A 14,954-nucleotide genomic window follows, 5' to 3' on the forward strand; every position below is an offset into this window, starting at 1 on the left:
CTCTGCAAGGCGAATGCATGGTTCTGATTGGGTAGAACGCACCCATTGAAAGAATAGGGAATACAGCTTCATACAGTCGACCCATAGTAAAGATAGAGCAGGGAGGGAAGGCATAAGGTTTTGGGCTTATTTCGCCCGTAATAGCGGAAAAGGGGAAAGGCACTTTATTTATGGGGCTTGGGGTAGAGTGTGGTGCTTGTGCAACGGTGTGGGGGCTGAGGGGTCCACGTGGGGCTGGGTGCCCTTGAGGTCATCGCCTCGGACCCTCTGGTGACCGGCGGAAGGGTGAAGAAAGGCATGCCCCCCCTTCCATATCAGAGCCAATGCAGATCTCTCAGGAATGGTGTTATGTGGTCCAGGCAGCCACTCCCAGTGACCAGTCTAGCTGCCACATTCTGGATTAATTGCAGTTTCCGGGTCACCTTCAAAGGTAGCCCCACATAGAGCGCATTGCAGTAGTCCAAGTGGGAGATAACTAGAGCATGCACCACTCTGGCGAGACAGTCCGTGGTCAGGGAGGGTCTCAGCCTGTGTACTAGATGGAGCTGGTAGACAGCCGCCCTGGACACAGAATTAACCTGTGCTTTCATGGACAGCTGTGAGTCCAGAATGACTCCCAGGCTGCGCACCTGGTCCTTCAGGGGCACAGTTACCCCATTCAGGACCAGGGAGTCCACACCTGCCGCCTCCTGTCCCCAAAGAACAGTACTTCTGTTTTGTCAGAATTCAACCTCAATCGGTTAGCCGCCATCCATCCTCCAACCGCCTCCAGGCACTCACACAGGACCTTCACCGCCTTCATAGGTTCTGATTTGAAAGAGAGGTAGAGCTGGGTATCATCCACATACTGGTGAAAACCCAGGCAAAAGCTCCGATGATCTCTCCCAGCAGCTTCATATTGATATTAAAAAGCATGGGGGAGAGGACGGAACCCTGAGGTACCCCACAAGTGAGAGCCCAGGGGTCTGAACACTCATCCCCCAACACCACTTTCTGAACACGGCCCAGGAAGGAGCGAAACCATTGTATAACAGTGCTCCCAGCTCCCAGCCCCTATGGATGGTCCAGAAGGCTCTGTGGTTTAACCCACAGCTCCACCCACATCCCTATACCCAGCCAGATAGGAGGACTTCCGGGTTGGTGCCTCTGGGCAATGGCGGATTTCCTCTGACCGGGAGGAATCTGCTCTATGGAAATTTGGGTCTGGCCGCTACGGCGAAAGCGGAGACCCATGAAAATCACAGGCGGGAGAAGCCTGTGAACATGGGATTCGGTGGGCACCTTCTGTGCCTCCCCTACTCACGGGGAAACCTGGTTTCAGGGATCCAGAGTGACGTGGGGTGAGTGGCACGGTGCTTCGAATCGTCTGCTTCTTCCACGGAGTGAAGCCGCATAGCTGTTGCCGGAGAGCACTGACTTTTTCCTGTGGACAATTTGGACTCCAAAGTAATTACCCGTGAGTAGAGCTGATACGGGAGAATTGGATTTTAAACGTTTAATTTGGCATCGAAATGGGGAGGTTCAAAACAGGAAGTCCGCCTTCCCTATTTGTAAATAGACTGAGGCAAGGAGTCTGTAAGCTGAAGTCTTGGAAAGCCTTTTGTAAAAGATTAAATCTCCTTCGGCAAAGAGTATAAAACCCCCCTTGGAGGCAGGAGAAGAGGGGGGAAGTTGTGGACTAAGTATGCCTGCAGAAGAGAGTAAAGAGAGGTAAAGTACTGCTGCTCTGACCCTGGAAACGGGCTGCTAGTGGGACTGACGTTTTGGAATGTCCATTGACAGCACTTAGAACGTTCCTTGACAGCTAGCAAAATAAGAGAGAGAGATTGTTTCCACTGTCTCCGGCTGCTTCTAAAAAGGAGTAATAAAGTAACTGAAAACTGAAACTAACTTTGGATTGCGCTTAAAGGTGATATTGTTGATTATTATAAATAGAAACTGTTTCCCCCTAGTGGAAGTTTCTGAAATTGGTCACTTTAAAAAAAAAAATATTTATTAAAGGTTTAATAGTTACAGAAAAAAGAAGAAAGAAACAATAAAAAATTCACAATACATCAAAAATAAAAACAAAAAAACAGTACAGCAAAACAGCAAGAAAAGCACAAACATTTAAAAACACATTGAATATCCCTATATATCTACCTTTCATTTACTTGTATCATCGACCTCCTCACACCTCCCTTTTTTGTATTCTTGTTCAATTAGCTATTTCAGCAAATCCTTTCCATCTTTCTTAATTTTTGTTCTATAATTTATCTTAACACAATCTAACCTTAAATTTCCACTTTGACCCATTAACAATCTATTTTTACTCAGTTCTTTATAACATTTCTGCTAAAGCCATATAACTTCATTCCAGCATCCTTCTAACATTCATTAATTTTACAATATCTCTGTAAATAAACTTTAATTTTTTTCCAATCTTCTTCCACCAACTCTTCTCCCTGGTCTCGGATTCTGCCAGTCATTTCCGCCAACTCCATGTAGTCCATCATCTTCATCTGCCATTCTTCCCGGGTGGGTAGATCTTGTGTCTTCCAGTTCTTTGCAATAAGTATTCTTGCTGCTGTTGTGGCATACATAAAGAAAGTTCTGTCCCTCTTTGACACCAATTGGCCGACGATGCCCAGGAGAAAGGCCTCTGGTTTCTTCAGGAAGGTATATTTAAATACCTTTTTCATTTCATTATAAATCATCTCCCAGAAGTTCTTAATCCTTGGGCATGTCCACCAAAGGTGAAAGAATGTACCTTCAGTCTCATTACATTTCCAGCATTTATTATCAGGCAAATGGTAGATTTTTGCAAGCTTGACTGGTGTTATGTACCACCTATAAATCATTTTCATTAGATTCTCTCTTAAGGCATTACATGCCGTAAACTTCATACCTGTGGTCCATAACTGTTCCCAGTCAGCCATCATAATGTTATGTCCAACATCTTGTGCCCATCTAATCATAGCAGATTTCACCGTTTCATCCTGAGTATTCCATTTCAACAGCAAGTTATACATTCTTGACAGATTCTTAACTTTGGGATCTAGCAATTCTGTTTCCAATTTTGATTTTTCCACCTGGAAGCCTAGTTTTTTATCCAAATTATATCCCTCCATTATTTGATAATAGTGGAGCCAGTCTCGCACTCTGTTTTTTAATTTTTCAAAACTCTGCAGTTTTAATCTGCCTCCCTCTTGTTCCAGAATTTCCCAATACTTCAGCCATTTGGCCTCCATATTGAGTTTTTTCTGAGCCTTTGCTTCCATTGGTGACAGCCAGAAATTGGTCACTTTTTAAGAGCTGGGCTAGGGGACTTTCCAGCTGCAAGATAAGAACTGTGTGACTCAGGGACCGACCTTGAATTCTTTAAGTGTTATGGCAAACGGAAAAGAAAGAACAGATGAAATGTCAACAGAAGAGGCCTTAGTGGTCGCATTATTGAAAATAAATGATTCGCTGGAACAGCTTCATAAGAAAAAAGATTTGATGAATGAAAGGCTGGTGAAAGTAAATGCTGCAAATATCAAAATTGATTTAATGGCAGAAGGTTTAAATAATCTGGGACAAAATGTGAATATCAACACATAAGTCACCCAGAAACTGACACAGGAACCTACTTTAACACGGCAAACTGCGGATGAAGTCAGGGAAACCTTTGCTGCTGAATGTAAAACAACACAATTGGAGTGTGAGAGAGCCCCACACATTCAAAAGCAACTTGACGAATATAAGCTGGCCCCACCAGAACTGAGGAAGGGAAGTTTGACAGAGCTTCAGGAGGAGACAGGATCAACATCGGCTGAGAAAGAGAGATTTTTGGGGGTCAGTAGGACCGCCAAAAATGTGAATTTACTTAAGGGTAACTGTGAAGGATGTTGGATTGAAGAGAAGGGGGATTGGGAAATATGGATAAATCTGAAGTTGTTATGGTCGGGCCGAGCTGTTGTGATGGGGATGAGGGTTGCTGTGTTGCTGGGGATGTTGCTTTTGTATCAAAAAGTGCAAGTTTTGGATGGGAGGGATTGTTTCAGGAGGTGTCAGAGGGATGTTCCTGGATTTGTTTGCAGGAAGCCTCGAGTAAAACTTAAGATATTGACGGATGTTAAAGAAGGAGGTGGACCTGCCCTGCCAGACACCTAAACTTTGTTGTGAATCATCTGCTTCTTGCTGGCTGAGAGAATGGCTGTCTCTTAAAAGCACTGAAGTGTTGGATAATGGCAGATGAAGTTGATAGACTAGATTGAATTGGCGGAAAAGACTGGCAAGATCCGAGACCAGGGAGAAGAGTCGGTGGAAGAAGACTGGGGAAAGTTTAAAGACTATTTATAGAAATATTGTAAAATTAATGAAAGTTAGAAGAATGTTGGAATGAAATTATATGGCTTCAGTAGAAATGTTATAAGGAATTAAGTATAAATAGATTGATATGGAAAGGGGGGTACCTTTCCTCACCCCTCCACTGGCCACCAAAGGTCCGAGGCGATGACCTCGACGGCGCCCAGCTTTGCCCTGACCCCTCAGCCCCCACACCGTTACACAAGCACCACACTATACCCCTGGCCCTATAAATAAATGGTTTCCTCTCTCTCTATGCGGGCGAAAATAAGCCCAATATCTTTCCTTAAACCTCTCTCTCGCTCCATTTCTAACGAGAGTAGACCGTGTCGAATTGTATCCTCCATTCATGATAATGGCCGTGTTTTAGCCAATCAGAACCATGCATTCGTCCTGCAGAGCCAGCTCAGTGAGCTTCTGCGCGCCTCATTTAACCTCTTGACAAGCTGCTGACGGCTCCCTGCTGGGAGAACAATGGATCCGAAACTCCTGAACTCCTGAAAGTGTCAAATTCTGCAACAATGTATCTATTGTGTTTCCGATTTCTATTATCAATATGGGAATAGGCTGAAATGGACTGAAAACTTCTTAAATTAATATAAAATCAACCACAGCACCGATTTCCTTGGTTCTGGTGTCAATGGACACAGTTTCTTCTAGACTTTATGACACTTTCCCCGCTTCCATAATCCTTCTAGCGAGGGGTCACGTATGCAGGAAGACCCTAATCCGGTCAAATCACTCTGCCAAGCCTTTCCTCCGGGCAATGCCAGGTGGCAGACTATGCATACATGGACCATTGTCTTCCCATCACCGGCACTCAGGAAGCGCTTATCTGCGCATATCTCCAGCTCTGCATATTCCCCCTCCCTCCTCCATATGGTAATCTATGTAACCCAACCTCTCCCTAAAATATTCATGATGTAATCCGTGTAACCCAACCTTTCTTTAATGTATTCATGATGCGAATGTGATGTATTTTGCACTGTATTCTGGGACATGGAGGGAAGTTTCAAAAACTCAGGTCACCCCTTTCTCGGGGTTCAATCTCGTCTTGAACCTGTTGCGCAATAAACTTGGATCTTCTGTAGTTTGCTCCCGTGCCGGCTGAACTCATTTTTCCTCCGCAGGGACCCGCGGACTTAGTCCGACAGACTGGGTGGCAGTGTAGTCCGCACCCAGAATTTTACCGTAACAAGATTAATAGAGCATTAGAGGAAAATAAGGTTAAAAGATGTTAAGATAATTATAGGATAGAAAACAGGGGAAGGTGGTAAGAATTGATGAAATAATCAATAGAAGTGGAACACAAAAAGGGAGGTGTGAGGAGGCCGTGGAAATATGGGAAAGAAATATAAGATATTGGAAGTTTTTTCTTTTTTTCTTCCTTTCCCCCCCTTTTTTCTTTTATCTTTTGATGTGCTTTTAAATTGTTTCTGTTTTGTTTTGTTAATTTTTATGTAGTGTTTGTGTATTATAATTTATTGTGTATTGTTTTTTCTTTGTTTTCTCCTTTGTAAGTGTTTAAATTGTTGTAAAAGCAATATTATTTTTTAAAATATATATATATATATACCCAGCCAGATAGGCGGGGTATTATTATTATTATTATTATTACCCACTCCCAGACATCACCTGCAAGGTCCCCCATCGCTCCTTTGCAAACCTTCTCATTCTGTTTGGCCCAGGGGTTGAATCGACCAGGGCTTGTGCAAAACTAGACAAGGAAGGGGGTTGTTGTTGTTTAGTCGTGTCCGCCTCTTTGTGACCCCATGGACCAGAGCACGCCAGGCACTCCTGTCTTCCACTGCCTCCCTCATGTTCGTAGCTTCAAGAACACTGTCCCACCATCTCGTCCTCCGTTGTCCCCTTCTCCTTGTGCCCTCCATCTTTCCCAACATCAGGGTCTTTTCCAAGGAGTCATCTCTTCTCATGAGGTGGCCAAAGTCTTGGAGCCTCTGCTTCAGGATCTGTCCTTCCAGTGAGCACTCAGGGCTGATTTCCTCCAGAATGGAGAGGTTGGATCTTCTTGCAGTCCATGGGACTCTCAAGAGTCTCCTCCAGCACCAGAATTCAAAAGCATCAATTCACCCGCGATCAGCCCAGCCTCCCATAATTAGTTGTTGTTGTTGTTGTTGCAGATTGGCTGTTGTTAAGGAGTTGCTGCACGCTTCCACAGTATTATTTACTTATTGCATTTGCACCGCACCGCCTTTTCTCTCTCAAGGTGAAATTATGCAAGGAAGGGGGAGAAACGGCGCACGTGCAATAAGTAAATAATACTATGGAAGCGTGCAACAACTCCTTAACAACAGCCAATCTGCAATAATAATAATAAAAACTAATTCTGGAGGGAGGGAAAGAAAACGTCAGCCCATTCCCCCCCCCCCCGCGCGGCGCTGGAGCTCCCTCGGCTGGCCACTCCGGGGAACAGGCAAGGCAGGGAGAAGGGGAGGGCCGAGGAGGTGGAGCCAGCGGGACACCCAAGCACGCATGCGCAGAATCGGCGAGGTCGAGCCCAAGGTGTCCGCCGGCAGGAGAACCCGGAAGTAAGGAGGAAGCACGTGGCTGGAGGAAGCAGATGCAGGGGAGGGGAGGGCGTGCATTGGGGGAGGGGATGCATTGGGGGAGGGGAGGGGGTGCATTGGGGAGGGGGGTGCATTGGGGGAAGGGAGGGGGTGCATTGGGGGAGGGGAGGGGGTGCATTGGGGGAGGGGATGCATTGGGGGAGGGGAGGGGTGCATTGGGGAGGGGAGGGGAGGGGGTGTATTGGGGGAGGGGGTGCATTGGGGGAGGGGAGGGGGTGCATTGGGGAGGGGGTGCATTGGGGGAAGGGAGGGGTGCATTGGGGGAGGGGAGGGGGTGCATTGGGGGAGGGGATGCATTGGGGGAGAGGAGGGGTGCATTGGGGAGGGGAGGGGAGGGGGTGTATTGGGGGAGGGGCTGCATTGGGAGAGGGGAGGGGGTGCATTGGGGAGGGGGGTGCATTGCGTGTGGGGGGGAATTGGGAGCCTGCAGGGGGTCCGAGCCCTCCTTGGTTCACGGGGGGGGGGAGGAGATCAGAGGGGAACCCCCCCCCCCAGGTTTGAGTTGGGAAAAGGAGGGAGTGGATCAGAAGAAAAGGAGAGCAGGGTTCTGGTTACAGGTAGGTAGCCGTGTTGGTCTGCCATAATCAAAACAAAATAAAATAAATTAAGAAATAAAATAAATTCCTTCCAGTCGTACCCATCTGGAGAAGTGTGCATGCACACAGAAGCTCATACCAGGGAAAAAGGTAAAAGGCGGATCTAGACGGATCCTCGTGAATTCATATGATTTTTTCATTCAAATTAAATAAAAGCACCATGATACTGTAGACCATGTCTTACTCTGTAGACAGCATCAAAAAAATCATGCATCCACTATTTCGTGGGGCCGCAGGGGCGCAAAAACATGGTTAAAAAACACGGATCCTCATGGATCCTCATGATTTTTGCCCAAGACCAGCCCAAAGTCACCATCAGATCAAACATCATGGCCAGGGGCACAGCATCCACCACAAAAATCACGGATCCACGGCTTCCTGGACATACAGTGGCCCAAAAACGTGGTTTTGAAGCACGGATCCTCATGGATCCTCATGCTTTTTGCATTGGGCCAACCCAAAGTCACTGTCAAATCACATATCATGGCCAGGGGCACAGCATCCAGCACAAAAATCATGGATCCCCGGCTGCCTGGCCATGTTGTTGTTGTTTAGTCGTTTAGTCGTGTCCGACTCTTCGTGACCCCATGGACCAGAACACGCCAGGCACCCCTGTCCTCCACTACCTCCCGCAGTTTGGTCAAACCCATGCTGGTAACCTCGAAAACACTATCCAACCATCTTGTCCTCTGTCGCCCCCTTCTCCTTGTGCCCTCCATCTTTCCCAGCATCAGTGTCTTCTCCAGGGAGTCTTCTCTTCTCATGAGGTGGCCAAAGTACTGGAGCCTCAGCTTCACGATCTGTCCTTCCAGTGAGCACTCAGGGCTGATTTCCTTAAGAATGGATGTGTTTGATCTTCTTGCAGTCCATGGGACTCTCAAGAGTCGTCTCCAGCACCATAATTCAAAAGCATAAATTCTTCGGCGATCAGCCTTCTTTATGGTCCAGCTCTCACTTCCATACATCACTACTGGGAAAACCATGGCTTTAACTATACGGACCTTTGTTGGCAAGGTGACATCTCTACTTCTCAAGATGCTGTCTAGGCCTGTCATTGCCCTTCTCCCAAGAAGCAGGCGTCTTTTAATTTCGTGGCTGCTGTCACCATCTGCAGTGATCATGGAGCCCAAGAAAGTAAAATCTCTCACTACCTCCATTTCTTCCCCTTCTATTTGCCAGGAGGTGATGGGACCAGTGGCCATGATCTTCGTTTTTTGATGTTGAGCTTCAGACCATATTTTGCGCTCTCCTCTTTCACCCTCATTAAAAGGTTCTTTAATTCCTCCTCACTTTCTGCCATCAAGGTTGTGTCATCTGCATATCTGAGGTTGTTGATATTTCTTCCAGCAATCTTAATTCCAGCTTGGGATGCATCCAGCCCAGCCTTTCGCATTATGTATTCTGCATATAAATTAAATAACCAGGGAGACAAAATACAGCCTTGTCGTACTCCTTTCCCAATTTTGAACCAATCAGTTGTTCCATATCCAGTTCTAACTGTAGCTTCTTGTCCCACATAGAGATTTCTCAGGAGACAGATGAGGTGATCAGGCACTCCCATTTCTTTAAGAACTTGCCATAGTTTGCTGTGGTCGACACAGTCAAAGGCTTTTGCATAGTCAATGAAGCAGAAGTAGATGTCTTTCTGGAACTCTCTAGCTTTCTCCATAATCCAGCGCATGTTTGCAATTTGGTCTCTGGTTCCTCTGCCTCTTCTAAATCCAGCTTGCACTTCTGGGAGTTCTCGATCCACATACTGCTTGAGCCTTCCTTGTAGAATTTTAAGCATAACCTTGCTAGCGTGTGAAATGAGTGCAATTGTGCGGTAGTTGGAGCATTCTTTGGCACTGCCCTTCTTTGGGATTGGGATGTAGACTGATCTTCTCCAATCTTCTGGCCACTGCTGAGTTTTCCAAATTTGCTGGCATATTGAGTGTAGCACCTTAACAGCATCATCTTTTAAAATTTTAAATAGTTCAGCTGGAATACCATCACTTCCACTGGCCTTGTTATTTGCAGTGCTTTCTAAGGCCCATTTGACTTCACTTTCCAGGATGTCTGGCTCAAGGTCAGCAGCCACACTACCTGGGGTGTACGAGACATCCATATCTTCCTGGTATAATTCCTCTGTGTATTCTTGCCACCTCTTCTTGATGTCTTCTGCTTCTGTTAGGTCCTTACCACTTTTGTCCTTTATTATGGTAATCTTTGTACGAAATGTTCCTTTCATATCTCCAATTTTCTTGAACAGATCTCTGGTTCTTCCCATTCTGTTGTTTTCCTCTATTTGTTTGCATTGCTCGTTTAAGAAGGCCTTCTTGTCTCTCCTTGCTATTCTTTGGAAATCTGCATTCAGTTTCCTGTATCTTTCACTATCTCCCTCGCATTTTGCTTGCCTTCTCTCCTCCGCTATTTGTAAGGCCTCGTTGGACAGCCACTTTGCTTTCTTGCATTTCCTTTTCATTGGGATGGTTTTCGTTGCTGCCTCCTGTACAATGTTACGAGCCTCCATCCATAGTTCTTCAGGCACTCTGTCCACCAAATCTAAATCCTTAAACCTGTTCCTCACTTCCACTGTGTATTCATAAGGGATTTGACTTAGATTGTATCTTACCGGCCCAGTGGTTTTTCCTACTTTCTTCAGTTTAAGCTTGAATTTTGCTATAAGAAGCTGATGATCTGAGCCACAGTCAGCTCCAGGTCTTGTTTTTGCTGACTGTATAGAGCTTCTCCATCTTTGGCTGCAGAGAATATAATCAATCTGATTTCGATGCTGCCCATCTGGTGATGTCCATGTGTAGAGTCGTCTCTTGTGTTGTTGGAAAAGTGTGTTTGTGATGACCAGCTTGTTCTCTTGACAGAACTCTATTAGCCTTTGCCCTGCTTCGTTTTGATCTCCAAGGCCAAACTTGCCAGTTGTTCCTTTTATCTCTTGCCTCCCTACTTTAGCATTCCAATCCCCTATAATGAGAAGAACATCCTTCTTTGGTGTCACTTCTATAAGGTGTTGTAAGTCTTCATAGAATTGGTCAATTTCAGTTTCTTCAGCACCAGTGGTTGGTGCATACACTTGGATTACTGTGATGTTAAAAGGTCTGCCTTGGATTCGTATCGAGATCATTCTATCATTTTTGAGATTGCATCCCAGTACAGCTTTCGCCACTCTTTTGTTGACTATGAGGGCCACTCCATTTCTTTACACAGTAGTAGATGTGATGGTCATCTGAACTGAATTCACCCATTCCCGTCCATTTTAGTTCACTGATGCCCAGGATGTCAATATTTATTCTTGCCATCTCATTTTTGACCACCTCCAACTTACCCAGGTTCATGGTTCTTACATTCCAGGTTCCTATGCAATATTTTTCTTTACAGCATTGGACTTTCCTTTCGCTTCCAGGCATATCCGCAACTGAGCGTCCTTTCGGCTTTGGCCCAGCCGCTTCATCAGCTCTGGATCTACTTGTACTTGCCCTCCGCTCTTCCCCAGTAGCATGTTGGACGCCTTCCGACCTGAGGGGCTCATCTTCCAGCGTCATAACTTTTATATGCCTGTTGTATTTGTCCATGGAGTTTTCTTGGCAAGGATACTGGAGTGGTTTGCCGGTTCCTCCTCCAGGTGGATCACGTTTGGTCCAAACTCTCCACTATGACCTGTTCATCTTGTATGCCCTGCTTGGCGTAGTTCATAGCTTCTCTGAGTTCTTCAAGCCCCTTCGCCACGGCAAGGCAGTGATCCATGAAGGGGTGCCTGGCCATACCGTGGCCCAAAAACGTGGTTTTGAAGCACGGATCCTCATGGATCCTCACCAACCCAAAGTCACTGTCAAATCACATATCATGGCCAGGGGCACAGCAGTCACCACATAAATCACGGATCCACGGCTTCCTGGCCATACCATGGCCCAAAAACGTTTTGAAGCACGGATCCTCATGGATCATCACACTTTTTGCATTGGGGAACCCAAATTCACCCTTTATTCAAATATCTTGTACATAACCACAGATCTGAACACAAACATCATGGATCTACTACTTCATGGCGCTGGCCAGATGCTACCCTGGATATATTGGCCAATTTTTAGGTAGGTGTGCTAGTATGGAGGAAACGGAGTCGGCTGAATCTCTATCCATTAAAGATGGGCGTCCAATGGCTGGGCCAGAATAATTTCAGTTTGGTTTGCCAGCTCCCAGCTCTTCATGGGGTGCAATAGTCACCTGTAGCCGCCATTAGGAGTCCCGGTGTGATCCTGGATGCTTCTGTCTCTATGGAGGCATTGGTCACAAATGTAGCCAAACTGGAATTTTTGAATCTATGTCAGGTTAGGCGATCGGTACCGTACCTGTCCCTTTCCAACCTATCCATGGTGATCCATGCAGTAGTCACCTGCAGACTAGACTACTTTAACTTGCTGTACACCTGAGCCGGGGAGTGCAGGGTGTAAATGTGTGTGTGTGTGTGTGTGTGTGTGTGTGTGTGTGTGTGTGAGAGAGAGAGAGAGAGAGAGAGAGAGAGAGAGAGAGAGATGCAGGGCTACCCTTGAGACTGCTCCAGAAACTCCAAATGGTCTAAAATGCAGATGCATGAGTTCTTACTTGGACTTTGTGGAGAGCCCACATTCAGTTGGTTGTTCATCAGCTGGATTGGCTCCAGGTGGAGTATCAAATCAGGTTCAATGTTTTGGTGCTAATCTTTAAAGCCCTAAACAGTCTGTGACCTTTTTTATCTGTGGGAATTATCTTCCAATACACCCCCCATGAGTGTGACGCTCATCTGACAGCAACCTACTGGTGGTCCCTGGCCCAAAACATATCCAGCTGTCCTCAACCAGAGCCAGAGCCTTTTTGGTGGAACGCTTTGTCTAATGAGACCAGGGCTCAGTGCAATCTATCTCAGTTCTCTCACTTGTCATGGTGAGTGGGCTTGCACATTCCTATGACCCTTGTGAGCGAAGCCATTGGGAATCTCGTACTCCCAGCAGGGTCACCCAAGGTGGTAAGGTCAAAGAAAATTAAATATGCTCAGAGTCCTGTAGTGATTTCATGCTCTTTATTGCAGCTTGTAAAACAGTGACTGAATTTCCCCCCAAAACCTCAGGCTTTTATATACATTATTTACACAATGAGTCCCGTCTGACTGGCTGATTCTGCTTCCCTCCTGGAGCCTGATTGGTCTTTTCCTGCAAGCCAATCAGTTCTTGCATTCTAGGATCCTTGTTCTAGGATCCAAGCTTAGTACATAACAGGGAAGGAGCTAGACAAAGAATGATCCAAGAAGTCCTCAATGGCAGAACAGGCAGATGATAACAAGCAGTGTGTTACAACGGCTGTGAAGGCGGATGAAGGCTGCAGCAGATAGGATCCACCAGTTCGTCGTGACTACTCATGCCATCAGAACAGAGCCCTACTGCGAAGGCTGTGCGTTGGTCAGCGTGCACTGATCTACACACATAAAACAAATTCACACACAGGCGTCTTCCAAAAACCCAACCCAACCCCCCCAAACCCTCCCCCCATGGCGATCACTAAATGGCTACGGGGGCAGGAATGTGAAGCCCCTAGTCATGAACCGACACATGGGCGGTCAGTCGTTCTGACTCAAGGAATGAGGCAGTTGAGCAGCTCAGCAGCTGTATCCATGACTGAGCAGCCCTTTTTAGGATCCACTATGCTCACCCCGAAACGGGGAAGGGGCTGGAAACGGTGCCCTAAACATAGTATGCCTCCCTTTTTCCCTGACTGGGTTACCGCGCCCAGGTGGAATCTCTTTTCCCATAGTTTGAATCCATTATTCTGCATCCTAGTCTCTAGAACAGCAGAAAACAAGCTTGCTCCCTCTTCAACATGACATCCCTTCTGTCAGGGAACTGCCATCGGAGCAAGAGGCGGAGGTGAGGCTCCCGAGCGATGCTGGAGAGGGGCCCAGCAGAGGGAGAGGCAGCCCATCTGCTGGGGAAGGTAATCAGCGTAACACCAGGGGTGAAGGGGGGCTGATGGGGGAATCGGCGAAGGGGCTCCAGGACTCCTCGCCGCAGACCAGCGGGGAGAGCACTGATCCTCCGCTGCCCACACCCACCCTGCGCAGAAGACTTTCGCGCAGGGAGAGTAGGAGGAGACTTGGTGTCAAAGAACTTCTGTGTTGGAAGAAGTTCAAGAAACGCCCACTGACGGATTCTGCTAGTGACTGAGCAGCCACGAAGCGAATGGCTGTCCAGACAAGAAAGGTTTAACCAGGCAACCTAGCCTAGAGTGGCAGTAACTTACGCACGAGCAACCCCTATAACCATTACACCTTCAAATATTTAAACATGGCTATCATGTCACTCCTTAATCTTCTCTTCTCTAGATTAAACAAATCCACCTCCCTAAGTCTCTCCTCATAGGGCTTGGATTCCAGACCTTTTACATTTTGGTCACCCTCCTCTGAACATACTCCAACTTGACAATATCCTTCTTCAACTGGACACAGTATTTCAGGTGTGGTCTGACCAACCAGAATAGTGTGGTAGCATTCCTTCACTTGATCTAGACACTATACTCCTATTGATGCAGCCCAGAATTGCATTGGCGTTCTTAGCTGCCACATCACACTGTTGACTCATGTTCAGCTTGTGGTCGACTAAGACTCCCAGATCCCTTTCACAGGTACTGTTGTCAAGCCAAGTGTCCCCCACCTGTGCATTTCATTTTTTCTATCCAGGTGTAGTACCTTACATTTCTCCCTATTGAACTCCATATTGTTGGTTTTGGCCCAGCTCTCTAGGCTATTCAGGTCATTTTGAATTCTGACCCTGTCCTCTGGTGTATTAGCAACCCCTCCCAGTTTGCAGTCATTTGCAAATTTGATTAGCACGCCCTCTATTCCATCATCCAAATCATTTTAAAAAACATTTAATAGCACCAGGCCCAGGACAGAACCTTGTGGAACCCCAATAGTCATTTTTTTCCATCATGAAGGTGAGCCACTGATGAGCACTCTTTGGGTTCAGCCCGTCAACCAATTACAAATCCACCTAACAGTAGCTTTGTCTAGCCCACATTTTACTAGTTTTTTTGCAATAATATCATGGGGGATCTTTTCAAAGGCCTTACCGAAGTCAAGGTAAACTGGTACAAGGGAAAGCAGGATTGTAATTACCGTAAAAATTACTGATCACTTTGGATCAGCAGTCTCAACCTAACCCGCTATGTGGGGAGAGCCACGTGTTCCTTTGGAAGGCAAGTGGAATACAGTGTGATATACTGACAGCTGTTTTAAAAGATGTAACTGTAACTTAAAATCCAGTATCAGAAAAAAAATATAAATAGATGGTCCCTGTGTGGATAGTCATGTTTGCATGATGGGGCCACCTCCAGTGACCATGTGGTCTGATATAAGAGGGTTCTAAAATCAGTCCTGAAAGTAGACTGATTGAGAATGACACACGCATAGCTTTTGCTC

Source organism: Podarcis muralis, chromosome 10, assembly GCF_964188315.1.
Source record: "Podarcis muralis chromosome 10, rPodMur119.hap1.1, whole genome shotgun sequence".
Classification (NCBI taxonomy): domain Eukaryota; kingdom Metazoa; phylum Chordata; class Lepidosauria; order Squamata; family Lacertidae; genus Podarcis; species Podarcis muralis.